The sequence below is a fragment of the Lissotriton vulgaris genome, chromosome 2_1 (assembly GCF_964263255.1).
Source record: "Lissotriton vulgaris chromosome 2_1, aLisVul1.2, whole genome shotgun sequence".
Taxonomy (NCBI): domain Eukaryota; kingdom Metazoa; phylum Chordata; class Amphibia; order Caudata; family Salamandridae; genus Lissotriton; species Lissotriton vulgaris.
The window spans coordinates 891,731,398-891,758,988 of NC_141687.1; the positions used below are offsets into that span (position 1 = coordinate 891,731,398).

Below are 27,591 nucleotides of genomic sequence, written 5' to 3' on the forward strand. Positions count from 1 at the left end.
CATCGGAAGCTCTTACAGACCGAAGCCGGCGGCGGAACTTTCACTGGGAGATGCAGGGGAAGGAAGCAGCGGTCTGACGCGGGTTCGCGGAAATCCGAGGAGCAGGTAAGTCAGCCTGGAAGAGTGAAAGGGAGTGGCTCCTTCTTCTTCTGGGATGCTGTCGAGGGGGTGAGGACAGAAGAGCAAGTCCGACTCCTGGCGTGGGCGGCAGACCCCTCCTCCCGGACTCCTGGGGGGTGCCTGCACTTAAGTCCGTCCCGGACTCCTCCTCCCGGGGCTAGCTGGGCTGGGTGCAACGGGAAACCCCAGCCCTAAAAAGTAGGAGGTGTCTGAGCCCCGGGAGGTGGCACCGCGCTCGCTACAAACTCACTGGACGGGAAGTGCGCCGGACGAGGAAGTGCTGGCACGGCGCTCTCGGACAGACTCCGCGAAGACGCAGCAACCAGGTAAGCAGAGCCTTGTCATTCATTCTAGAACGGTTTTCTAAAAAAAGAAATGCCCCAACAACCTTTGTTTGGAATTGGTCTCGATATGTGACAGCACATGGGAACTCCTATGGGGGGATTTTGTCAGAAGCGGGATTGATATAGAAGAGTTGAATGGGAAAAAAAGTGGAAAGGCAGCATTATGAAGTAAACAAGAACAAGCGTCTCTTAGATATGTCTAATATGGGCAGCCTATTGTGTTTCGAACTGTGTGTAAGCAGACACCTAAAGTATAACACATTTTTGTGAAGGTGTTGTGTCTGTTTATTTTGCTTGGCTAGAACTGGAAGGTTTTTTTTTGCGTTAGTCATCCAACTAACTGTGCCAGTTTCAGACGAAAGTTTCACCACCATGTGACAGTGGCGTTCAACCTGAAATATTCACCGTGCGTCTGTAACCTGCCCGTGGAAGTGTGGCATCTTATGTCTTTCTTAGGGAAAGGGACATTTACATGTCCCTGTGGAAAGAGGTCATCCCGTGTCACAATTTGAGCGACCACCGCCATTACTTTTATTATTGGCCCATCTTCCACGTTATAATGTTGTCCATTGCGCCCCAGGGAGAGTGTGACATGTTGTATTAATGCATAGAAGGACATCCAGATATACTGAGAATTTTCAGTAACTGATTTATAATTTCCAAATAAAAGCTCTTCTTTAATCATTTATAAGAATAACAGTTAACTTTGCCTTTAACCACGGGCTGGCGAGAAGTTATTCAAGGTAACAGAGTAACCCCTCAAGCAGTTATCAAATTAAAAAGATGGCACCCATCAGTGTTAGGGCCACAGCGTTCATATAGTAAGTTAAACCGTAGTAATTGTACCAGATATGCAGGTGTTAAAACAACCCAGAGCTGTCTCAATTAATTGTTTTAAAGACTGTCCTACATTACCTTTGAAAGCATGCTTCTTTAACCTCGTCCTTCTGAGCTGACGTTGTGCCCCTGTTAAAGTCGGGTACCACAAGAAGGCTTTAGTTGGATGGTTGGAAAATTTCACACTCCAAAGTCTGTCAATTTTTCTGCACATTATTTTTTATGAAAAAAAACATCCTCCGCAAAATCATGTTGCCCATCATCTGTGGGTCGAATATTTCAAACCCCAGTATGCTTCATTGGTTGACGAGCAGAACATCCTCCCGTATGGTCATTCATTTTATACTAGTGGGATATTTACACTTGCAGATGTGGATAGGGCACTAGACACCATCACACCAGGTCGTGCTCCAGGAGCCGATAGCATCCCTGCGGATGTCTTTATAAGTTACAAGTCTTCCTGGCGTTTGTATATTAGACATCTAGCAAACGCAATTGCTTGTGGTGCCCCAATTCTGGCATCCTGGAAGGGGACGGAGATAATTCCAGTTTTTAAGAAGGGTGACAAAGCTGTAGCAGCAAACTATAGGCAAATCAGCCTTATAGACTCCATCCAAAAGATTATGGGGAGACTGATCTTACAAAAACTTCAGTTTTGGATGGACGATGGGAATATCCTTACCCCACTGCAGGCAGGCTTCAGACCCCTCACAAGTACTATTGACCAGGTCTTCCGTTTTATTAATATTTATTGGAAGACCGTCACTTTGGGGAAGGGGGCATTATATGCGGTATTCGTGGATTTGAAGGCAGCCTTCGACTTGGTGCCACGTTGCAGGCTGTGGTGTGTTTTAAGGGAGATGGGGCTGTCCTCAGAATTGCTCTCCCTGATCGTCCGCCTACATGAGGGCAACCATGCACAGGTTCGGTGGGGGGCCAGGGGGGAGGTTACTGAGTCATTTGCTGTGAACAGGGGAGTGCGACAGGGTTGCGTGCTTGCACCAACCCTGTTCTCGCTCTTCGTAAACGGTGTGGCCGATTTCCTCTCCGAGGCACCCTCCGATGCCCCACTGTTGACCAGTGTACACATACCCATCCTCATGTTTGCGGACAACACTTTAATTATACCAAAAACACCTAGTGGTCTGCAGAAAGCCTTGAGCAGGTTTGAGGAATTCTGTTCAAATCGGGGCCTAATAATCAACATGGCAAAGGCAAAGTTCATGTCTTTTAATGAACATAGAACATTTCGGGAGAAGTTATATATGGATAAAGCGCCTCTCGAAAAAGTTGATGCTTTTACGTATCTGGGGTCAGCCTACAGGCTGATATGAAGTGATCAAATCAAATTGACGTGGCCACGTTAAAGCACAAACAACAGGCTGGGATCCTGGCAGCCAAATTTAAGACTTCCCTCTCCAAACCAATTAGTCCCTTGTTAGAGATCTATAGCATGAAGATTATAAGCTCCCGTCTGTATGGAGCTGAGCTATGGGGGTTCACGAATGTCTCTACTTTAATTGCAGCGGAAAACTCATTCCTACGTAAGGTCACAAGCGTCCCTAAAAGTACACCTATGTGCCCGCTACTGCTTGATCTGGGGAGGAAAGCCGTATCGGACCTGGTGAAACTACGCCCCCTTTTATATTGGCGGCGATTGTGGAGTACGGCTGAATTATCTCACTATGCCATGGGTCTTAAAGATGTAATGGATAGTGACCGTTTCCACAAGGTGAAATGGCTAAGAGAGATCAGATTGCTGTTAGAGAACCTTGGACTGAGTGAATTATGGAATGACCCCCTCAATGCTATTTTCCCTTCAAAGAAGATCCTGGAGGAGTTGTATTGGGAAATGATACGGGTTTCTATATGTTCTAGTGGCTCAGTAAAGCACCTGACTGGCCGGTTTCTAGAATTTAAGTCAATGCCGGCCCTAGAGCAGTACTGGGATGCCATTGAGAAACCATTTGATAGGAAGCTGTATTTTCAGCTGAGGGTTGGCACCTTTCCTGTTAGGGAATTTACTAGTAAATGGGCAGGGCTTGCCGAGACTGTATGCCCAGGGTGTCAAGATAGGCGAGAGACGATCAGTCACATGTTGTTTTTTTGCCCACTATATAAGAAACCTTGTGCAAAGTGGATTATACCTACTTGTAAGCTGTTAGGTTTTAGAAGGCATGAGGAGGCCTTGCAAGTTCTCTCAACCGATCCAACGCTATTATTGTCAGTAGCTATGGCCAAGTTTTTGGGTTGGGCCTGGTGTATTCGATCTAGGGCATCCTCCCAGGCCCCTCGTAATGTTGACGATTAATGTCACCCCGAACGATTAGTAATGAACTGGAGTTATGAAATGTGAACGGCCTATGTTGTGTTTCTATTGAATTAGTTTTTAAAACCTTGGCTGCTAAGGGTTTTCCCCTCCTGTGCTGGAAGCTCCAATAGTCCATGATTCATGACGAGCTCAGCTCGTCATAAGCACAGCTCCACTGTGCTTCATGATGAGCTGAGCTCGTCATGAGCATCGAAGGGGTTAAATAATTATTAATATATTGTCATTGATTCTCTTTATTCGACAGTTATCGAATGTTTAATATTTTCTTTAAATGTTTTTAGGTCTGGATTATTTATGCTTTTTAACCTGTATGTTTGTATGTATATTGTGCTTTTATGACTCATCTGTCGGATAGTTATTTGAATTGAAAAAAAAAACATTTGTGTATGTTTGTTTAAAACTAATTTGAGATAAACAAATATTAATATGCATGTCATTGTCCAGAATGTTTTCTTCATTGTTTCATCAAAATAATGTATGATGCGATCTTAACTCTTCTCACAACCTCTGGGTACAGATGTTTTGATTCTCATATCTTCAGCTTACTGATTGTTTACAGAAGATTCCACAGGAACAATCGATTTTACACACACATATACACCCACACCCATCATATAACATACATATTATTACGAGGACCGACAATAGACCGCAATGAAGTGTGTAATTACCATTCTAACTCCACGCGCACTTTGATAGCAGGGAAGGTTATAAAGCAGACCGAGGCAAGTCTAACTGCACTCTTAGTTTTTGGACACACTCACTTGAAAGTACCTAGACACACTACTGCAACCTCTCTTCACAATACACCCATTTTCTTTTACCCATAAGGTAGAGTATTTCTATATTCTGTGCCAGCTAGCTTATATACATCCGCCAATCCTGTCCCACTGGCGGAATATAGACCTGTACCGGGAACGCCTGTATCCATAGCTGGTTTCAGAATTCCTGAAGTCATCCACCATGACTGATTGCATCATACCTTAGACTTAAAGGGTCAGTGTCCTCAGCCCGTAAGGCATAAAATAGACCTTCCACGAATACTGCCTCTCTCCAGAGTATACCATGGACAGCTCTACTCCTGTCCAAGGGTGGATAGCCAGGTGCAACCAGGAAGTCAACAATTACTTAATGCAAAACACTTGCTCTCTCTGACACCGTTTCCTAACAGTACATGCCACAGCACAGCCATCTAAGACACTATATCAGCATCACCTTGGTCACTTCCACACAGCTCTAAAAAGCTTTCTAGAAAGGCCAACCTTGCTTTCAAAACTCTAAGAACCAACATTTCCCATCCGCTAAGGCACTTCAGAGCCACTTAATGGGTATAAAGTGTTATATGCATTCAACAGTATAACACAGTGCTAACCTCTGTCAGGAACTCACTCAAGTCCTGCATATCCTTTTCCATACCCTCAGTAAGTGGAAACAATATCTGCATGTCATTGGTGTGCATATGGAAACATGCGGCTGTTGCTGCCGGTAGGACATTAGTAGTTTTATGTACCAGGTGCAGAAATGTTTAATGCAGATGTTTCAGATCTTAGTTTTGCGACTGAAAGTTTTCTGCTCAGTGAAAAGAACAGAAACAGAACCACATACATTCTAGGATTCACAAATGCAGACACCTTAACATACACTATTTGAGGATAGCGTAAAAACTCTATTCCCAACTCTTTTGCTTTATCAAAAGTCGAATGCTAACCTCTGCACCATGCATCAAACCAGTTAGGTCATATTAAACCTGTTTAAAGGCTTTACAGTTGTTCCTTCACTAGTTACAACCGATCGAGGAAGTAAGATCGAATCAATCATATTACACTCTGCACCTGATCGCAAAGCAATCAACTGTGTTAATGATGTCGAGCTCGGACTGGATCAGGGCAAAATGTCTCTGTCGATTGTCCTTAAAATTATATTCGATCTATCTATTCATTTAGGCCACTCGCAAAAAGTTTGAAACCACATGAAACCAATGCATTTTTCTTTATTTTGATTTAAAGTTGTGGTTTCCGCCCAGGGGTGCAATTACATGATGTCAAAGAACTTCAAGGGTCATTTAGGAACATTACACTGATGAGAAATAAAGTGATTCAGCACTGCAGGCTTGATGTTGCCAGCATTATACGTTGACCTATGTTTCCTTATCCATGTTTTGAAATTTTGCCTAGGTACACCTCACACCTGGCACAGTTCACTGGGGCTCACTTCAAAGTCACTATTATAGGACCTAGAGTGTTTTAGTGGATTGGTTTTACCAGACTTGTGGTGTTTTACTTCCTCCCTTTGAAAGGTGTTACTTCAGCATGCGCACGTGATGTATGCAATGGTGCCAGTTTACTTAGTCAACAGGCATCATTGAGAATAAAGATTTTAACAAGTTGACTTTAACCAACAGATCCTTACAATTTTACCTAGTTGGTTTGCAAGAAATCAGTAAAAAATAAATAGTCAATAGTGATGACCCACATTCATCATTCCCAAATAATCTCCAACTAATATGTTTTAACTTTTGACTTCGATGGTGATGATGATTGATGATGATTTGAGATTTTAGAGCAAATGGTTATCCCAAGTGTGCTCTGACATTAGATACTTAGCACCTTCAGGCAGAAAAGTTAGATCTTAAGCCTTTTCTTAGAAAAAGAAGGTGGTTTTAGACAGACTAGGAAAAGAAAATGTGTATACATAGAACAAATCTGTATATTGCTTAAGCAACTCGCATAGAGCAGATCTCCCTCATCACATTATTCTCAGTTTATGCTCAATAGCACCTGTTAGAAAAATGTCTAGTCACTTACTGTGCGCATATTTGAAGTATCTCTTTCAAGATGATTATCCATCATGATCTGAAGAGTTGACTGTAAGGAAGCTATTGCACAGCGTATTGCTGGTGACAGTTTATTACCAGTAGTATATTGCTTTCAATCTTTATACTTATTCTGTCCAGCAAAATCAAATCTACCTTCCTGAACTTTGATAGCAATCCCACGCTAAACAAAAATTACAACATTAATGTAGCAAAACAAGAATTTTATGTGATTATACTACTCTAGTTAATTCAAAAGCATGTCTTGTTCATAATGCTCCATGTACAGGTTGGCTTAGTCAAGGCCTTATTCAGATGTATCACTGTCTTTGTTTATTGACGTTTTCTAAAGGAATTGTTCTGAAAATTAATAAAAGTATCCTATTTTTCATTACCAATTTTTGTGGGTCACTACAAATTTATTATGTACTAAAACAACTTCAGACCTAGATAATCTTTATCTGATAACAATACACCGCAATATTTTGTGTGTTAGAGCACAGTATCTGTATATTGAAGGTAACTAGAATCAAATTGCTAATGGGTATTATTAAATCAACTATGAAATGTCTGTGTTCCCATCTGCAAGGGTTATGTTGTTGGACTACTGATTTTAAAAAGTAACATTTCATTTCCTCTCACATTTATTTACTGCCTGGTGCTGGGTATTGTTCCTGTATATTTCCTGAATGTTGTGATGAGTAGGTGTTATTGGATGGAACCCTGTTAAAAATTAATGTACACTTTAATTTTCCATTCTTCTACCAATGCAACATCAGCCAATCAGTCATTGTTTTATATATTGAACAATTGGATCCGATTCAAGAGATTCAATGTAGATTTTAACTAATGTCTGATACATAATACGTTTTATCATCATCATCAAAATCTTGATTCAGCTATTAAAAAACAACCATAAAAGAACACGCAGTATAATACAATAAAAGTTTTAACTCATATTATGAAGTACAAACATTGATGTAGTTCGTTTCTAGTTTATACCACAATGCTTTCCCTTGCGGTAATTGATTTTAAAATGAACAGGGCAGTATTATAAAACGACAATGGGTCCTCTAAACTTACAAGAAATTTCATTGCAATTTTATAAGACCTTATTCCATGATTAACAAACAGGGGCTTCAGATAAAAATATCTAATATTACAATAAAATTTACAGAACAATAACAAGTGCAGCGTGCTTTGTTTACACTTCTTGTCACACGGGTAAGGTATTGCATCTAAAGGGCGGGTCTTCATTTTTGGGAAAGCAACACAATAATGTAAAATACCACAGCTCAGCCTCAGTAAAACAAATCGATGCTGTGCATGGGTCATGTGCAACAGATAACCATTAGCTTCCTCTTCTAGCATGTAACAATTATATAAAACCACAGTGGTTTGCTCAGTTCCGATTTTGCTCTGAGATTCTGTCTGAGTGACAGAAAAGAAACCTTGATCTCTTTGTTTGTGATAGTTATTATTTTTCGAGGGTCCAATCATAGTACTTTTTATCATTTGGAACAAACGCAGATCCTTTATCATTGAGCCTACACGCCATGGTGTTATTGCCATGTAGATTCCTTGAAATTCTCCATTCTTGAGGAAATATTAGGATATCTATACGTATTTTTAACATTTATTGTTGGCACCTTGCCTCTCTTAAAAAAGTTTGTCATTTTTGGTGCAGAGCAGCGTGAAAGTTGACCTGTCCCGAAGTTCAACCATTTCTGAGAGATACATTGAAGCCTCTAGTGGTTTTGAAAACATATTTCAGGTGGCTGCTTAAAATAGGTAAGCAGTTCTGTCTAAATACTGAACAGGGTAACTGAATTAACCAATGCAAATTATACCTTTTGGTTCATTGCTTGTAACTTGTTGGCATACAAAGTTTTGTCAGAAATATGTGCTTCTAAGTTTTCTTCACTGTCAGCAGGTACCCTCCTTATACCTTTTTTGTCTTTATAACCCACCCTCATGCCCATATAAAAGTCTTATGGAAATTCTCCAAATTCTAACTAAAATGTCCATTGGCATCGCTATGGACTTAGCAAGTTCAAGGGTTGTGCATGTCTGTGTAGGATTGCTCTTATACTCACAAAAAAAGTTAAATAAGACCTTTTTACACAATTAAATAAAAAGAAAGAAAAAAAATCCTTGGACTTGGCATATTGAGTAAAAAACAAATTGAAGGAAAAGGCCCACAAATTGCAGGGGACAGGAGTACGCCCCTGCTACATGCTGCAGCCACACTGACTTCATGACTCAGATTTTGTTTTTGTTTTTTTGGGATGTGCTGGAATGGAAACTTCCTGTTGGTTTCTTTTACTGTAGACAGACGTGCCTATTTCTGTGTCTTTGTGGCTAAATGGCGGACCAGGGAAAGCTTTCGTAAGCAGCTCTAAGAAAGCTCTACTATTCTGTTGCCAGCTGGGAATCTTTAAACTTGCTCTTTTTCCTACTGAGTAATTGAGAACAGGAAATGTAAAAATAGTTCGCGGCTTCCATGCATAAGGCAAATAGCCACAGTAAATTCACTGCAAATGTTTTCATAAATTGTTGTATTTATATGAAAGGACATAAACGCGGCCCTTTATTTATTGGTCCTACAATAAAAATTAGTACTTGTGTAAGTTTTGAGACTGTGGTAGGAATATGCACGCCTTCAACACGCAGGGTTTTATCATTCTTACTGAAGTAAAACTAAACGTAGCCACATGTTATTTCCTGTTTGTGTTTAGCTCTTACCACTGGGCCATTCAAACAGCTCCTAGCTAACTCCGACTGCAGTAATTGTATGAGTAAGATTTTGCTACATTTTCAGAAACTGAACATAATGTAAGAATTTTCTTCTTTACAAAAGACGATCACATGAAGGAGCTCGCTGTCGGGGCTTCCTTGCACGTTTACATCATTCATGATACGTTTATAGTTAGCTTTGCTACATTTCTTCCACTATGTGTATACATGTGTTTTGAATAGCGCTTTACACTTAGGTATCAAAGGTACCAAAGGTGCCAAAGCACTTGCCAGTTGATGGGCATTCGCAGCTTGACTACCACGTATCTATTCTTGCCACGGGGCAGGAGACTTTATGGTAACGAATGAGGGTTTTAAGAAATCAGTAAAAAACGAAATATGTGGTTTTAGTGTAGATGTTGGCACCGGTTTATAAAGGTTGGGGGTGCAATAAAAAGCCGTTGCTACCACCCAACTCAGCGGTACTGAGTTTATCGGCCCTCTACAGGGTCAAAGGTTGAGTTGGCCAGCCGTGATTCAAAGTCATGCCCGAGGTGTGCAAGGGTCAAAGATCAACTGGGCCTGCCATGATCTAAACTTAAACCTGAGATATGAGAGGGTCAGCGTTGAGTTGGCCAGCCCTGATTCAAAGTCCAGCCTGATGTGTGCAGGGGTCAAAGCTAAAATGGCGTAACCATGATCGAAAGTCAAACCTGAGGCGTGAAAGGGTCAAAGTTGAGTGGGCCAGACATGATCCGAAGTCAAACCCTAGGTCTGCAGGTTAAGCTCACATTTCTACAGTGGGTGCGATTACCACCCCAGTAACTATACAATAAAGGTATTTTCTACCTACCACATCAAAGTTATTAAACTCCTGGGAAGATTTTATTTACTGTCTCTTTATTTAATTTATGGAGTGCGAACTTCATCCAACAAAGTGTCGGAGCGTTGTACATTAAGAGGGTGTAAGAAACCCAGACAGTGGCCAAGCTTTTATTGACTGGAGACATAAAGAAAAGGTGTTATCATTGGTTAGGAGTTTACAGAGGATTTCAGTATAAAAGGTACAGAGAGGTAAGTAGAGGTGCATCAGGTCGGCTCAGGTGCAAACATTGAAAATTAAAAAGGTTTAAAGAACAAAAAGGATCAATATTAATGTATTTGTGCATTTTCTGGTAAGAATTGCAGGGCAGATAAAATGTTGAAGTCTGAAATATGCCATAGAATATCCGGGATAGTGAATAAGAGGTAAACAGTCAAAATATTGAGTACAAAATATCGAGTGGACATAATATTGAGTTTAAAATATAGAATGGACAAAATATCGAATGGACAGAATATAGACATCAAAAATATCGTTTTTAAGGTAAGTAATGTAATATCGAATGTTAAAAATATAGAAAGTTAAAATATCAAAGTATATAATATAGGTTATTAAAATGATCTAATTTTTAATAAGATGGAATTTTTTATTGTGTTTTTTATGTTATTATATGTGTGAAAAGTGTGTATTTATGTTATAATTAATTTTAATTAATGAATTTTGTTTTTTTAATTTTTGCCTAATTTAATTCTGTAGCGGGTTGTGGGTTTATAGGGGAATAGGGTGGGAAGTAATTTAATTATAATTAATTAAATATGTAAATATATTTATTGGTATTCATTTTTAATTAATTGTTAATTCATTTATATTTGGTAAATAATTATATTTTAATTGGCAATTAATTTTTATTAATTGATTAATTGCTAATTATGTTAATTTTACTAATTTATTTTCTGTAGCGGGTTGTGGGTTTATAGGGGAATAGGATGGGAAGTCATTTATTTATAATTAATTAAATAATAAAATGTATTTATTTGTATTTAATTTGAATTAATTGCTAATACATTTTTAATTGTTAAATAATTAATTGATAATTTGTAATTAATTTGTATTAATAGGTAACTAATTGTAATAATTAATGTTAATTAGTAATTTTAATAGATTCATTATTATATTATATAAAATTGGTAATTACTTTTAATTATTTTGTTATAGATATTAATTTATATTTGTTTAATTAATATATGAAGTATTTACTTTCCCTACTGTTGTACTCTCTGGAGTGGGAATAGTAATTTCAACCCCTACGCTATCCAACGCTTTCCCTACTGTTGCACTCTTTGGAGTGGGAATAGTAATTTTGACCCCTACGCTATCCAACGCTTTCCCTACTGTTGCACTCTTTGGAGTGGGAATAGTAATTTTTACCCCTACGCTATCCAACGCTTTCCCTACTGTTGCACTCTTTGGAGTGGGAATAGTAATTTTTACCCCTACGCTATCCAACGCTTTCCCTACTGTTGTAATCACTGGAGTGGGAATAGTAATTTTCACCCCTACGCTATCCAACGCTTTACCTACTGTTGCATCCACTGGAGTGGGAATAGTAATTTTTACCTCTACGCTATCCAACGCTTTCCCTACTGTTGCACTCTTTGGAGTGGGAATAGTAATTTTTACCCCTACGCTATCCAACGCTTTCCCTACGATTGCACCCACTGGAGTGGGAATAGTAATTTTTACCCTTACGCTATCCAACGCTTTCCCTACTGTTGCACTCTCTGGAGTGGGAATAGTAATTTTTACACTTCCGCTATTGTACAGTAATAATATTGGATATTATTTAATTATATTATGTTACTAGATATATATGTTTTAACAAATATGATGTAAAACATTTTTTTATAACTTTCATTAATTATTTAATTATTATAAGTTATTTTAAGTATTTTTAAGTATATTTTAGTAATTAATTTTTTATATTAATTTAATTTAACATTGTTTTTAATAAAGTCGATATTTTTATAAACTATATGTTTGTAAACGATATTTTTTACTCGATGTTTTTGTACTTACCTGTTTGTAGATACAAACTCGATATTCTGTCTGTCGATATTTTGTCAACGATATTTTTGATAGTCGATATTATGTCCCTCGATATTATGTCAATGATCCTGAATAAGAGCATCAAGAGTATGGTGTATGGCAAAGTTGTTGAAAACGTTCATAAATCTACTCCCATCAGTTCCCGCTCTTGGAGTAGACATATGCATTTATTAAAAGAAAAGAAAATGCTATATAACTCCTACGAAGCTTTGACTGTCATACCTTTCCAGGAGAACCTACGTGTGCAAGTATTTACATATGTGTAATTGCACACAGTGCGCAATTAAACAATGTGTTGGTGCTCGGCAAAAGTGCATTTGCTCTTGCTGAATCCTGTCACTAGCCCCCCTTGTTATTGAGGTGTTCCCTCCCCATGCCTACCTTCTGTGTTTACTTGCTCCCACACATACAGTTGCAAATCTCCAACCGTATCCGAGTTGGAGATAAGCCAAGAAAACGTTTGAGGATGTTCTTGAACTTTGCATGGCCTCGGAACCTTGAAACACCCTCTCCCTGCCACTCGGAGCAGAATTACTACAGCTTAATATTACACCGTCCTTGCATAATATGTGCAAGTAAGTCAATGTATGTGTGTCACTGCATTTACCATCCTAGTTTGAACTTAGGTTTGTAAATGGACAGGGCATTTCTTAAGAACAGTGTTCAATGGGGTCTTTCTGTCCACAGAAGGTGTGTGGAGGCAGGGATTCCCCCTCCCAAATAATTACATTTGAGTAACGCTTTCCTGAAGTACGAAGATGGTCGCACGGGCTCCAGGGCGAGCTAAAGTTAAGTAGAAAGGTATTGGTACCATTTCCCAGGAAATGGCTGCCAATGCAGGCTGCTCAAACTGATATGGATATGCAAATGATCCCATCAAAGCTTTATTGGTCAGTCCAGGACTCTGTTACAGATTCATGCCCTTTACCTTAAAGTACCAACCCACTTTTGTTTGGAACAGGGTGAGGTACAGTGTTGGTGGGGTGAGCTCCATGTGTTCAGGGCAGCGGGCGATGGGTTTTTTGAGAATAAGTCACCTGGACGGTGAGTAGATTACTGCTGCAGGTGTTGATTATACAGGAAGGTTTCTCATCTGCTGCAGAAATGTCTTGGGGACGTGTGGTTGTTGGGTAACAGTAGGGCCTTATTGCGGTGCCACTACATCTGAGGGGACGACTTGGCCACTATTTTTTAATTTCATTTTTGTGTAAATTATTTCGAATAGTAAGGGCAGGCTGCGATGGGTGTGACGTTATTACCCCCAGCAAGGTACATATCATGGGGCGGTAGGAGGTACTAGGAAGGAATGGGGGCATTGCAATGTGAAGATGTTCCAAAGGAGGTCTTGCGGGTGACCAAGAACAATTTACGCCAGCCAGAAATTCGCGACTTGTTGATTTAAGCAAAGCCATACGAGCCACTATGCCTAATGTAACCCCAAAGGCGTCTGTACCCACCCTCACGCACCACTACTACTGCACTGTATATATCTATGTAATCATCAATAAAATACTTTGGAAATCAAAGAATTGGGGAGGAGGTGGACTGTTCCATTGGGAAATTCTGGGATTTTATAACAAACCTGTTACCTGGGAAGCAAATGAAATACCTCAGCTCAATTCTTTTCCAGTGGACCAGACAATGTTTCCGTGTGTGACTGGTGGCAGTGGAGATCAAAAGAAGATTTGTATCAAACAGACGATAGCATCAGATGACAGTAACATTTTCTTCTGGGCGGAGTCAAACCCCACTATTTGTTTATTCTAAAGATGTGGTAATAATAGGTCTTCCTAAATCTGCACTGTCAAGCCACACCTGAACAAGGGACCAGGAATTAAACCCATAACGGAGAAATGCACACCACTGAAGCCCCTGGGCTGCCGGTGGGTCCCTCTCTCCGTGGTAGTTTAACTCAAAGGTCACCCCATATACAGGGACATCTTAAGGATTTTGGGGTCCGTGGGCCAAATGTATTTTGGGGGCCCTTGTTCGGAACAGCTTTGTATTTATGATCCAGTTTGGGCTCCATCGTGTACACTTTGGCCGGGTCACTGACAGTGCATAAGCACACTCTTCCAAATTCTAAATGTGTTTACATTGAATATTCAGGCTTACTGACATGTTTCCAGTATTGTAAAACAGCAGCAGCTCAATATTATTACTGCAATAATCTCCGTGACACCCTCCCATTTCTCATAAATGAGCTCCTGTTTTTATGGATGCTGTATGGAACATAAACACAAAATTTCTCTGTGCCTGTATGGACTCACAAATCACCCACATTAAAAAGAAATCAAAGGAAAACGGTATTTAAGACAATCTGTTTAAGAATGATCCACTATCATCAGGGCAAGACTGCAGAAGAGAGCTAGGTCTGGGGGGTTGAGGTTGGAGGGAGTGGGAGTTCTTGAAAGGCTGGGGCCCTGGGCCAGATCCCACTTTGCCCATGCCTTAAATCATCTCCCCTGGTCGAACTGGAGACCAGTGCTGGCCTTTGCTCACAGTGCAACATTTACACAGAGTGTCATCGGTGTCAGCGAAATTGTTTTCTGATAGGGCTTCGAAGAAGTTCTGGTCTGGAACACATGAGAACTCGCCGTCCTCTGGGTTATCGACCCACTATGGTGGCGCGCAACGATCACTGGGCTCAAAGGGCTTCAGACCCCCTCCCCCCCCCCCACTTCCATCCCACTGCCGTGTGTGTCAGGCCGGGCTGAGACAGCTTCCCGGGCACACACACAGTTTGTGAGCTGCTGTAGGCTGGCTGGCTGGTCTGGTGTCCTTCTTATTGCAGCCACACACAGTACTTCACAGGTCTTTAAAATACCATTTACTTGTTAATGAGGCTTTGTTGTTCTTTCCCCCCTTCTTAGAGCCCCTGCATCTTCACTCTGTCCATTGCTGGAAGAATTACCACCTCCCCCGTCCCACCCACCCCCCCCCCCCACGAAATTTGACTCTAATCTGCCTCTATCAAAACCAAGACAAGCGCTTAACGTACTGAAATCTCCCGCGACAGATGGCTGAAAACCGGGGCTGCACTGGCTACACCGGGACCCGTGATCACCCTACCACCAGGGGCGGATTGGCAAGGCGGGCATTCGGGAATGGGCCGAAGGGCCGGTGCCTCAGTGCCCTCTGTGGGCCGTTTCGGCCCTGCCTGTCCCAGTCCACAGAGAGTGTACTAGGAAAGGGGAGGAAAAAAAACGGCCCACAGAGTGCACGGAGACAGAGACTTAGAAAATGAAAGCAGCCTCGCTGTGCGGCCAGGCAGCAATTGTCAGCTGTGGGCTCTACTTCACCCCTACCCTGCCAAGCAATCAAGCTCAGGCTGGGCTGGGCAGGGGTGATTGTTTGCATTAATCGGCCTCCCTGGGGGCCAGGTGTTTCTCAGGCCTTTGAGCCATTTGCACCCCGGCCCCCTGGCGCCCACGCAGCCCAGAAATGGTGTTAGTCTTAACACCTCGCCCACAGCCCTTCACATTCAGGGCATAGTGGGCGAGGAAGAATGGGTCTTGCTGTGGGGGCCTGGTGATGTTTGGATTTTTTTTGTTTTATTTATTTATTTGTGCGATTTTATATAGCGCAGACTTTACCCAAAGGTGTCAGAGCGCTTCACACTAGGAACAGCAATAATACATGAGGAGAAAATTATAAGTGGACTAATTACAAAAGCAAACGTTAAGTTACATGAATCAAAAGTGACAATAGTGAGCAACCAAAATACAAGAGGAGCAAACGATACATTACAGGAGGAAAAAGAGATATGTGTGCAGGTTACAAAAGCGTACAAAATACAAGTAGAGGTATAATACTGCAATTAATGGCAGACACTCCAGCACAAGAACAAACGTTACGTAGGCAATGGTGGCACTTGTGCAAGTATCTAAAGCAAACAAAAGTGAGCGGTAGCAAACAGTGTGTTACAAGAGAAAAGTGACTTGTGCAAGTTACAAAAGGGTACCATACACAGGTACAAGGGTAATACTACAGTAAATGGTAAACACTCAAACTGCCAGAACACACTGGGAAGGCACTTCCCATGCACCAGCTTCACCTCAGCCTCCCCCCTGGCTACCTGGCTACCTAGGATGACCCAGAAAGCTGTATTTTGTGCTCCCCTGCCAGGACATTTTCCCAAGGCCTGGAGGGTTTATTAATTTACTAATTGCAGGGGCCTTATCTCTGTTCATGTGCTCCTGAGCTGAAGGTCTGGGGAGGGCTGAGTAGGTTAGTAATAGCAGGGGCGTTTGCTGATTTTCAGGTGCTCCTGTGCTGGAGGGCTGGAATAATTTTGTGACAAAAAGGGGCCTTGCTATTTTTTTTTAGTTGCTCAGCATGTAGGCCATTGTCACCTTTGCCCTGTGTCGTGTGCAAGAACAGTATCCTCCCACTTTCATTCCTTGTCTGTGCAAATGGTGTTTCATGAAAGGGCACGCCCCTTGAATGTGGGCCACGCACCTTAAATATGGGCCCCGCCTCTTGAATGTGGGCCACTTTTTTCGTCAGTGCCCGGGCCGAATTCTGATGCCAATCCGACCCTGCCTACCACCCCTACCACTGCTCCGTGGCGGCACATCACTTCACACCCTCGACACCAGACCAAGCAGCTGTACAACTTATCCTCCAGCAGGGCCTGCCAACTCCTGCCCGGACTCGTCAAACTCAATAACATCAACAAATGGCGCCGCGGAACCGCCAGGTTCAGTCCGTGGACTGAGATTCGGCACTGTACAAAACACTTAAATACATCAATCAATGTGCCCACGTGTGCCTCCGAAAACTTAATTGTCACTCACAAAACCTTATTTTTGACGATTTTCTATTGGAATATTGTTTTCTTCATTTTTTCCACGTCCGTGATGTCAGACGAGGGATGAAGGGAATGAATGCCTGTCTGTTGCCTCCTTGGTGGTTTTCACTCCTCTATAGTCAAGCGTCAGATCATATTACACTCTGCATGCCTTAGAGCCCGGGGATCTAACTGACGTTTCACTCTTCTTTCTTGACAAAGGGCAGAGGCTTTAGCGTCTTTTAAAACAAGAATTGGCAAAGCCAATGTGCCCCGCCTTTCAGAAACATTACCCGACCTTTTGACATGCCACGCTTGTTACCGATGCTGTTCTGCATCTGGAAAATGCAAAAAAAAAAATGCAAAAAAAAAATCTTTGCTAATTCAAAGCAAAACAATAAAAAAAATAGCAGGGGGCACAAACGCGTCACCACACAACTGTTTGCCTTGTGTTTTTTGTGAACCCCAAAAGTGAGCAAAAATCCCCAAAATAATATGCTAGCACGTTCTTACCATATTCATATTTGATCATATTGGGCAGAGAAACCGAAGTTCATAACCCAGTTTCCGTAAATATCACTCATTGTGAGATACTGTGCAATTGTGCTAATTTACTGGACTTCATTTCTAGTATATTATGAGAATAGGCCACTTTCAGAAACAGAGAAGGCACCAGCATTGAAAGATGTACTGAAGCCAGACATTCACTTTTTGTAACTTATTTTTATTTATAAATTCAAGAACTAGAATATCATAGACAGGGCTACTGGAATTATGTATTTAGATGACAGCAGCATTTTTCACATAATTATGGATTTGCCACAGTTGCCACACAATCCATCCTCGGGCTGTCCAGGTCTTACCCTAGGGTTGACTTCTATGTATTAAGAAGGAAGATAAGTGCCTAGCAAAGTGTTTATTTTGCCCGGCCAATATGGCAGTTTAGAAACTGCATACACAGGTTGCAATGGCAGACCAGAGACATGTTTAAAGTGGTACTTAAGTAGTTGGCACAATCAGTGCTGCAGGCCCAAGTGTAGCCTTTAATTTACAGACCCTGGGTACAGGTAGTGCCCCTTTACTAGGGACTTACAAGTGAAATAAATATGCCAATTGGGTGCAAGCCTATACTACCATGTGTTAAGGAGAGAGCACAAGCACTTTCGCACTGGTTAGCAGTGGTAAAGTGCACAGACTCCTAAAGCCAGCAAAAACAAAGTCAGCAAAACAGGAGGGTTGAAGGCAAAATGTTAGAGGGAAAGCCATACCAAGGATGCCAGGAATAGTTTCAAAGCTTGTGTTTCAAAGAAATGATATCATATCTATGGGTTTAATATTTCCTTACTTTAAAAAATCTGCATTTCAAAGGAATCCTATCGAATCCAAAATGTATTTATTTCGGTCTGGGACCATAAAAGACATTACATAGATAAACAGAATAAAAACGAATTAAAAAGTATTAAGATCATAATAAAATGTGTACACAGACTTTTAAAAGGAATATCACTCAGCGTTTAGGCCATTACTGGTTTCTATGAAGACCTTACGTGTCCACCACATAGAGGATAAAAAGCAAGATACAGCATATACAATTGGTGGATAGGTATTATACTTCAGGAGTCTAAAAGTGTCTTCACATTGACTTGTGCCCAAATTCCTACATAGTTGTACCAGCCATCTTTGTCTAATTATTTTGTATCCTGGGCAGAAAAAATAATAATGGAGTTTGGTCTCCTCCACCAAGCTGCATGCCGGACACCCCAGAGCAATGCTGGTGGACCATTTATTGGAGAATGCTCGTAGTGGGAGAGACCCGTGCCTGAACTGGACATAGAGCTTCCTGGCGAGGGCCATTGTATTTCGTCTAGGCATGACTCCAAATTATAGTTATCCTTAACGATCTGAAGTTTGGCAGGAAGGGAACCAATGGCGAGATTTTCATGATATTGGGCAAGTTTGCCCTCCCTATAGCTTCTAACCAATTATGTCCACAAGGTTGCACTGCAGGCTACCTCCTGACTGCTCCAGAGGCTGGCTCTACCTAGGGAGTGGAAACCTTTTATGATGTGCGCAAACCAGGCCAATTTGGTAATGACCGGGAGACCCAAAAGTTCTTGGAGCTCTGCCCTATATTCGGTAAATTCAGGGGCCTCCCAGAGTCGTCGCCAAAATAGTAGGGGTCTGCAGCCAATTTCCTCTGTAATGGGTCTTACCCCTAAACCAAGACGCAGTGGTATAAGTGGTAAGCTTGCTGGTAGACCAAACAAGTGTCTGAATTTTTTTTTTTCGGTTTTGATCATATTCTTCGGGGGCAGTGCCACCATGTTTCTGCCCCATACATGACAGAACTCCTTAATTTATGTTTTATATAGCTCTAGAGCAGGTCCTACTGGCTTGTACGAGGAATTTCTGTAAAGCTTGCCCAGCCCGCCTATGGTCTGGGTTAGCTTGTGACTGGATTTGACCATATGGGGCCCCCAATCAATTTTTTCTGATAGGGTGAGTCCGAGATACTCAAAGACGGATACCTGCTCAAGTTCAATACCATTCATGTGCAGGTTTGGGCACTTTGTGTGGACGGGGTTGAAGACCATTTGTTTTGTTTTCTGTATGTTGATCTCCAGCCCCATGGTTCCACAGAACTCAGCAGAGCCATCTAATGTTCTCTGGATACCCATCGGTGATTTGGACAATAAGACGGTATCATCGGCGAACATCAGTGCTGGTATTTGTTTGTGATCTAGCTTTGGACATCTATGTCCTTCAACCCGCTTAATTTGTCGACCAATCCATTAATATAAATACACAACAGGGTGGGCGCCAGCACACAACCCTGCCTAACCTCTCTATTTATTGGGATGGGCTGGGTTAGTTCTCCACGCTTTCCATATCTAATGTGTGCATAGTTACCGCCATGCAATCTCCTTACCATATTAAAGAGATAGTGGAGAATCCTAAGATCACTTAGCACCACCCAAAGTGCATCTCTGGGCATTAGGTCAAAAGCACTTTTAAGATCTACAAAGAACAGATATATAGGCTGCCACTTTAAATTTGCACCGTTTTTCAATAAAGGAGTTGGAGCCTAAATATCTGGTCTACATTGGAGTTTTTATCCTCGAAACCTGCTTGTAGGGGGATCATGATTTTAAATTCCTCCAACCGAGCGTGCAGGCGGCCAAAAAGGATCCTTGCAAAGATTTTCTGGGTTACGTCTAACAGACTGATTGGCCTGCAATTGTTGTTCAATAGTGGGGACCCATTTTTGTATATTGCGAGTATTTCAGCTCCAGACCAGGTTGCAGGAAGTGCCATCTCTTGTAGTATAGAGTTAAAGAGCCCCCACAAGAAGGGACCCCAGATTTTCCCCAGTCTAGAAACAAGGCGTATGGGGCTTTGAAATGTTCATTCCAGATAACAGGTGCAATATTAGGTTCCTGGGCCACCTTTCCAGTTCTGCTACCTGTGCTTACAAGATTCCAAAAGGCTTTCATATCCTTGTCCTCTAAGGACTGCTTAAGAGAGGCCCATTGGTCCAGGTGCCATGATTTTTTGCAGGGGCAAGAGTGTCTTTGTAGACTGCTCTTGCAGTTCTAATTTGACATTTGCTAGTAGATTTTAAGATTTTATGGCCTCTATCAGAGCCCTCTTTGGTTCCCGGCAGCTGGAGTTGAACCAGGTGAGCTTGACCTTGAAACCCCCTCCCCCCGGTGGCCACTGGCCAGAATGTATCCACCAATATAGAGCTCATTAATTTGTGCAGCTTGCCAACTTCCATTAAAGAATCAACGGTACCCTCTGTAAATGAACACTTTCCTAGTTCTGTATGGATTCATACAGGGTGGCCATTCTTTCGGGCAATTGTTCAAGCCAGGCCCATCTAACTTTACGCCTAATATTGGTAAGTGTTATTCTATCATCTGTCGTATTTGAGGGGTTGGTGTGCTTTACAGATAGTAGCATCTGCAGTTCCAGTGTTAGAGCGTTGTGATCACTGTCATGCCGTGGTAAGACAGTGAAGTCAACAACCCTGTCCCATGTCCTCGATTCAATCAAGATATAATCTTATATGGAAGAATGACAAACTCTATTAAAGGTGTGTTTTCTGGGGGAATTAGATCTAGTTCGGCCATTACAGGCTTGTAGGGAATGGTTTAGGGTAAGTGACTTGATCTGTAGGGCTAGCGGTGTCCATGCACGGATTGGGGAAATGTTGGGATCTGGACTAGCCCAAAGCTCATCCTCCTCAGTAGGTGGTGAATCCTAAAGATCTTTTGATGGCTCGAATTGGCTATTAAAATCACCCCTATGACTACCACAGCATTTTAGTGAGGTGGGAATTAGACAGGCTAAATGGTCTAGGGTCTGGAATTCATGGTCAGTCCTCACAGGTCTTGAATAGACATTGACCAGGACCATTTTATGATTGGGTCAGAAAGTAAGGATGACGCACAAGATGTCATCTGAAGTGGACTTAAGTTGGGTGACTGTGAACCCACCCTAATGCAGAGGCCACTAGAGGGTCTACCCCCTCCATTTGAGGTGGCAACAGTGTTGAGAGATGCACACCCCATGCGCAAGGTCTCCTCCTTTAACCACATTTCCTGGAACATACATATATCAAACTCTCCAACAAAATCCCCCCAGTCTGGATTACTTAGTTTGCTCTTAAGGCCTGCGACATTCCAAGAGACTATCCACGTTATGTTTGGGTCATGTCGTCTGGCTAGAGTGCCTCCCATGGTGACATGCTCCAAGAGTTGGGCCATTCCGGTCAGGGCAGTATGACAAGTGCTCACTAGTCTAAAGGGAGCTACCTGATTCATCCTGAGGATTTCGAGGCTTGGAAGTGCTGGTACTTCAAGGGTGTTACTCAGGCCAGGGGAACCTAAAGAGTTAGCATGGGGATTTTCTTGGGAGACAACCTTCACGCTAGTCGTCAGATTGTCTGGTGGTGCTGATGTATTGGCCAGTATTTGTGTGTTAACAGGGCTGGGATGAATATACACAGGAAGATCACTGCGACTTGGGATTGGGGGTCCGGACTCCTCATTCTTTCCACCATTGACTCTGCCCCCTGAGATCAGGCTCATTCGCTCATTCCTTTTTACCCACTCTGACCTATATAGGCCAGCCGACTCGCATGGGGAGCTAGACCATAAGTCTCATGGGTCCCTCTCTCGAAGAGCCCTTTAGCAGATGGACACTGGGACGGGGCTATAGTTTGATACGAGTCAATCAACGTCCTCCAAGATCCCAAACCCATTCACCACAGGCACATTGAAAATGAATGGTCTAGATGTTGGAATCCTTGTCCCAGTGATGGTTGGGTTTGATACAGCTCTATCTGGGTAGTATGTTGGTTCTCCCTTACTGGGGGCATTGGGGTTATAATATAAACGTGCGTGAGTGGGAGAGCTGGATTGTTGTGCCAGAGTCCTGGACAGTAGGATTCCGTTGTAAAAGGTACTGGACCATCCTTGCGTTCTTAAAGTTAATTACAATACAGTCTCCACGTAAATCTTTGGGTCTGTTGCCCCACCCATCTAACACTACGGATCATGTATATTTCGCCTGCATATGTGTAGGTGAATTGGCAGTACCTTGCAAGCCAGTGGAGGCATTTATTTTTGAGTTCCGACTGAGATTCCCTCTGGCCAGTTTTCGTTTCTGGTACTCCAGACAAAATAATAACATATGGTGATGAGGCAGGTGGAAGGTTGATTATGGGGAGACCATCGCCTAGCCGACACCCCTCACTCAGGAGCCCCGGTCTACCCAAGCTATTCTTTTGAATATTCTTACTAAGAACCACCTGCTCCCCCTGCTTGGGTCCATGGCCTATACTACCACCCCCTTGATCTGGGATGATAGAGTCCACCTTCGTTTGTACTTTGGGCCTTTCCACCTAAACTGTGACCCCGAGTCGATAAGGCAGACAGGGTTGGATGCGCTGACTCTCACCAACGTTGGTAAAACAGGTGGATTCGCTCCACTGATACTACACAAGCTGGTCAGCTTGAAAAGTCGGGCCACCAGAGGGGCAAGAAGGTCTCTCACAATACTTCTGACTTGACCTTGTAACTCCTCCAGCAGATTTGCCACACTTGGCGGTAATGGAATATCTAGTAGTGCACCTAGGGCTTGGCCATTGTCCAAAACTTGGACGCTCTGTATATCCATCCTTGCAGATGACCCTTCATTGGATTTGTTCTGCTTCACCCGCACCCGTACTGATTCCTTCGATTTGTTGTTCTTGTCTGGGCCCTTGGTCACACCCCCTTCCATGAAACAGGTTTAGAAACAGTTTCAGTGGAAGAAACTGCTGGTTGTAAAGATGACACTTAGGGGCTGTTCAGGACTCAGCTAGTTGAAGGTTGTGTCTGATCTGACGGGTTGTGGCGATGGACAGGGGTGAACTCAACCGACTTTCAGTTCACTCTATCTCCATAGACACTAAACCCTATGGCCCTCTGATGCATCTGATCGATGCAGGTTTGCGGCAGTGGAGGGGGTATTGACTGTGGTGACACTAGTTGCTTGTTTTTGATGGCTGTCTTCCCTATTTTAATTTCTGACTAGACAGAATGTGGGCACCCAACTCATGCAGCAGTGGTATGGCAACAACGCTGTTGGCGGAGGTCCTCAAAGAGTGCAAATGAATGGGATAAGCCGATAAGGGGAAGGAAGAGAGAGAGAAAGAAAAAAAAGCTCTTCCGTCCTAGCTTGGGGACCGCCTGGAGAGAAGAGGATGTTGAGGGAGAAAGACCAGGTGGGTGATCAAGGCCCTTGCTGAATGTGGTTATGACAGTAGGTCGCTGCAGATGCAACGCTAAGGAAGATGGCCCAGCCCCTCCGGTCTCTGACGGGCCCGTCTTGGCCCGGTCTTGGCCCGGGCACACTCCCGGGAGGCCTCCCAGTTCCATGCTTTTGTAGCGTTCCAGCACCTACCAGGCACGTTGCGGCCCCCTCCTCCCTGGGCCGGGGGCAGAGTCAGCACTAGCAGTGCTTGGACGATGGTGAACGGAGGCTATATCATACCAATGGATGTTGTATTTCCAGTATTTGCGAGCATTACTTTATGTCCACTCTGTCCCCCCTGAATTACTGTTTGAACCAATTGATTGAGAAAATTGGAAAGGAGAATGGAGTATTACCACATTCAGTGTTATTATGTAGTACAGTTTTCAATGTCCATTTACTTGTTTCAAAAACGTATTTTGAAAAATACTCAACAATTGATATGTTCTCGTGTTTTCGTGGCATTCACAACAGCTTTGCCTCATGATTGATTATAATGTCACTAGCGCCCCTGTATAAAACTGGATTGATTTTCATGTATGTACAAGTGAGTAAATGATGAAGAACAAATGATTCACCAGAACTTTGTCCAATATCTTGCAGTCTAAGTTCAACAATGAGAGTGGGCAATATGACCTAACATCCAGCGGGTCACAGCTTGGTTTAGGAAGGAGCACGATCAAGGCCTTCCGGTGAGAGCCAGGAAGACCTTCCTGGTCCGTGGACTCATTAAGCATGGCCAGCATGTCCTGGGTGGTCTGTGCAGAGAAGCTGGCTAAATACTAGATTTTTAGCCTATCAGTGCCCAAGGTCTTGTTCTGGGAAATGGCTGCACATATCTCGCCCATCTGCAGCAGCTCCTTGAGTTCAGCTCGCTGCAGCGGGTTCTATTGAGGTAGGGATTTTCCGTTAAAAAACCCCAGATATGCTGTCCAGGAATGGGGAGCTGGGTGCTTTGTACATCCGCTGGTAGTACTCTTGGAAGGCTGCATTGATGGCCATCCGGGAGGTAATGAGCTCCCTGCTGGGTAGACGAGGCACCCCAATGGGTGCACAATGTTTTTCCTCTCAAACAAGCCTTCTCAACAGTTTCCCATGGCTCAATCACTCTGGTCATGCTGCAGGGCCATCCTCTTCCTATAGTTATGTCTCGCCGAGGATGCCTATGCCTCATTGTGCTGGTTGCGCATGCGCTGAAGCAGTCCGGGTGACGCTGCTCAAAGCAGTTCAACTAGCGAGCGATTATACAGCTCAATAGTGGTGAGGCCATCGATCAAGCATCTGGGTATACCCCAGGAGGGGGCCAGGCAGTGGCCGTGGACCATGACTTAGTGAGTATCCCACTCCCGTGCTCAGGACGAGGCAGAACCATTGTTTGCCTCATTAGTATTGAGTGAGACATTGTGCCGTGTCCTCTCAAAAGGGGAGACTGGAGAGAGCCTAAACCTGCAACCGCCAAGTGCGTATGGTGGGCCATTGTATGTACCAATGCAAGGTGAGCAGCAGAGGAAAATGTTCTAACAAAGGAGCGCTCCAGGTATTCTGACTGTGTAATTAGGGATCCAAGATGGACAGTGACAGGAAAAGATCTATCCTGGTGTGTACATCATGCACCAGGTAATAAAAGGAGTATTTATGTCTGTGTGGGTGCCCCAGATGCCATGTATCGTATAAGCGTATGCCCTATTGGTCAAAGTGATGTGTGATGCGAGTGCTAGTAGCTGCATGCAGGAGGGTAGTGGAACGGTCAAGGTGTAAATCAGGCACACAATGAAGTCACTTGCCCCAGAGCCCAGGGCTTAGCGGGTCTTGAAAGAGTACCAGGGTAAGAACATCCAAAACCCTACTTGATTGGTGTTTCGGGTGTAGAGTGGTACCAACGCGATGGGAGCCCCATCTAGGTGCTCCTCCAGTATCACATACCACCAGTCCGTGTCCACCCGTTGAGTGCCCAGGGCAAAAGGGACCCCGGGCCGATTCAGATGAGCACACCTCTCGCATAAGCCAACATGATGGTCCCATTTACCTGTCCCCTCCATTGAGTTCGCACCATGCCGAGTTTGGGCATAGTGAGGTGGGTCACTTGGAGCATGACAATGTGGGCATGCCGGCATTTGAAGTATGCATAAACACGATATTGCTTGGCGGGAGTGGCCATGCCATGCACATTCCATGTAAGAATTTGGAATCACAGGACATGACAATCAGGAGTAGGGCCAGACATGAGCTTTAGAGATGCAGAGAAGTACAAGGTGTGTGTGAATACACCTCACCCCCTTCAATAGGGCCGGTCCCCACCCATACAAGCCCTCCTAAGCTTCTACAGATATCCAGGTGGGGTGTGTGCAGAAATGACAGATTCCGTGGTAAGCAAACTCAAGCAAAACTTGTGAACAATAACAATAACCAGCCAGTGCGGCTGTCTCCCTTCAGGGCAGTAACACTAAAAGGGCTTGCCCATAAATCCCCACCTCTGAAACAGAAAGAAAATAAGAGTAAGTAAACAATAACACTAGTCCGCAGGGGAATATTGGTGGCATGTGGAATAATAGCAAATGGGCATATTCCGGTGCACAGGTGCTTGCAGAAAATAAGTGGAAGTAGCCAATGAGACACAGTGGGTATGATGGGGCCCAGTTCCACTAGGGAGATGAAAAAATGAGTCAACAGCCAGAATGAGCGAGTCAAATTAGGCCATCTGCAGATCTTTGGGTGACATTGGGAACCATTGTACTGGAGGCAGAGGAGGCATCTGAGGCATAGGTAACTGAGCCAAATTCCTCAGGTGGCTTTTCTGGGAGGGCAGCAAATGGATTGTCATTATGAAGTGTGTCCCTTTCTACCATGCGTACCTGTTCCGCGGTTACTTTGTCTTGGTCTGGGCGTGGTCGCTGTGCCCTGCTAAACCAGCATCTCGATTTAGGTGTTACCCAAGTCTCTTCCTCTTGCTCTGTATCAGTGGTGCACACAAGATCCTTTACGTAGAGCCAGGTCCAGACATATTTAGGTGTAGAAAAGACGTGAGAGGAGTCGCCATCTATGACGTTGAGTCTCGCCGAAAACAAGAGCACATAGCAAAGCTGCAATTCCTTTAAGCTTTGTTTGACTTTTATATTATAACCGCGCTTGTCCTGGACCTCTAGGTTAAAGTCAGGGTAGGCTGCAGTGGATAAGTTGTTGAAAGACAAAGTTGCGAAGGTTGAGAAAACTTGCAGTGAGGGGACGAGGTGGTGCCTCAACCAGAGGTGAATTAAATAGAAGAAGGCTCCTTGAGGAATTATTTACAGTATCTAAATAATTTTTAATAAGTCTTATACAAGAACTTTACTCAAGACAAGAACAAAAGAAGCATGGTATCTTTCAAAATCTTTATATTATTTAGACAATGATCCCTTTGTTTTTTTGCACACGATTCTCAAAAATTCAAAATATAGGCAACACAGATAACACTACAATTTTCTAAGCATTTTCTGTAGTGTAGTACACCGTTGGTACAATATGTAATATACAAATATATACATAGAGTGCTCCTATACATGTAGTCAGCTAATCCATTTATACACTATATACAAATCCTTGTTTGGACAGGTATAAACCAAACGGTGTATGTGCGTCGACGTTTCGGTCTCTATAGTATGTATTTCACCGAGACCATCCTCAGGACTAAGCGTTGCACATGGAATCTACAAAAACATATACAATATATACAGTCAGTATAACCAAACCAGCTACCTATGTCCAATATTTGATCGTCTGCTTACATTAAAGTACCAGCACCACACCCACAGTGTCCATACATCTTATGTACATATATACAACCTTATATACCTTAACACCTCATGCCAAGATCCTTTATACTCACTAGGCAGGTTGTCTTCCTAAGCCTCA

The 27,591-nt window shown here is 43.0% G+C and overlaps 1 protein-coding gene across 1 annotated transcript in view; it reads left to right on the forward strand.

The window, feature by feature from the left end:
- The first annotated feature begins 367 nt into the window (after positions 1–367).
- Positions 368–27,591, forward strand: part of RHBDL2 (rhomboid like 2) — a 204,503-nt gene continuing 177,279 nt past the window's right edge. Inside the window, exon 1 of the mRNA XM_086956430.1 lies at positions 368–446. The gene's annotated coding sequence lies outside the window, so the exon portion shown is untranslated. The remainder of the gene's footprint in view (positions 447–27,591) is intronic.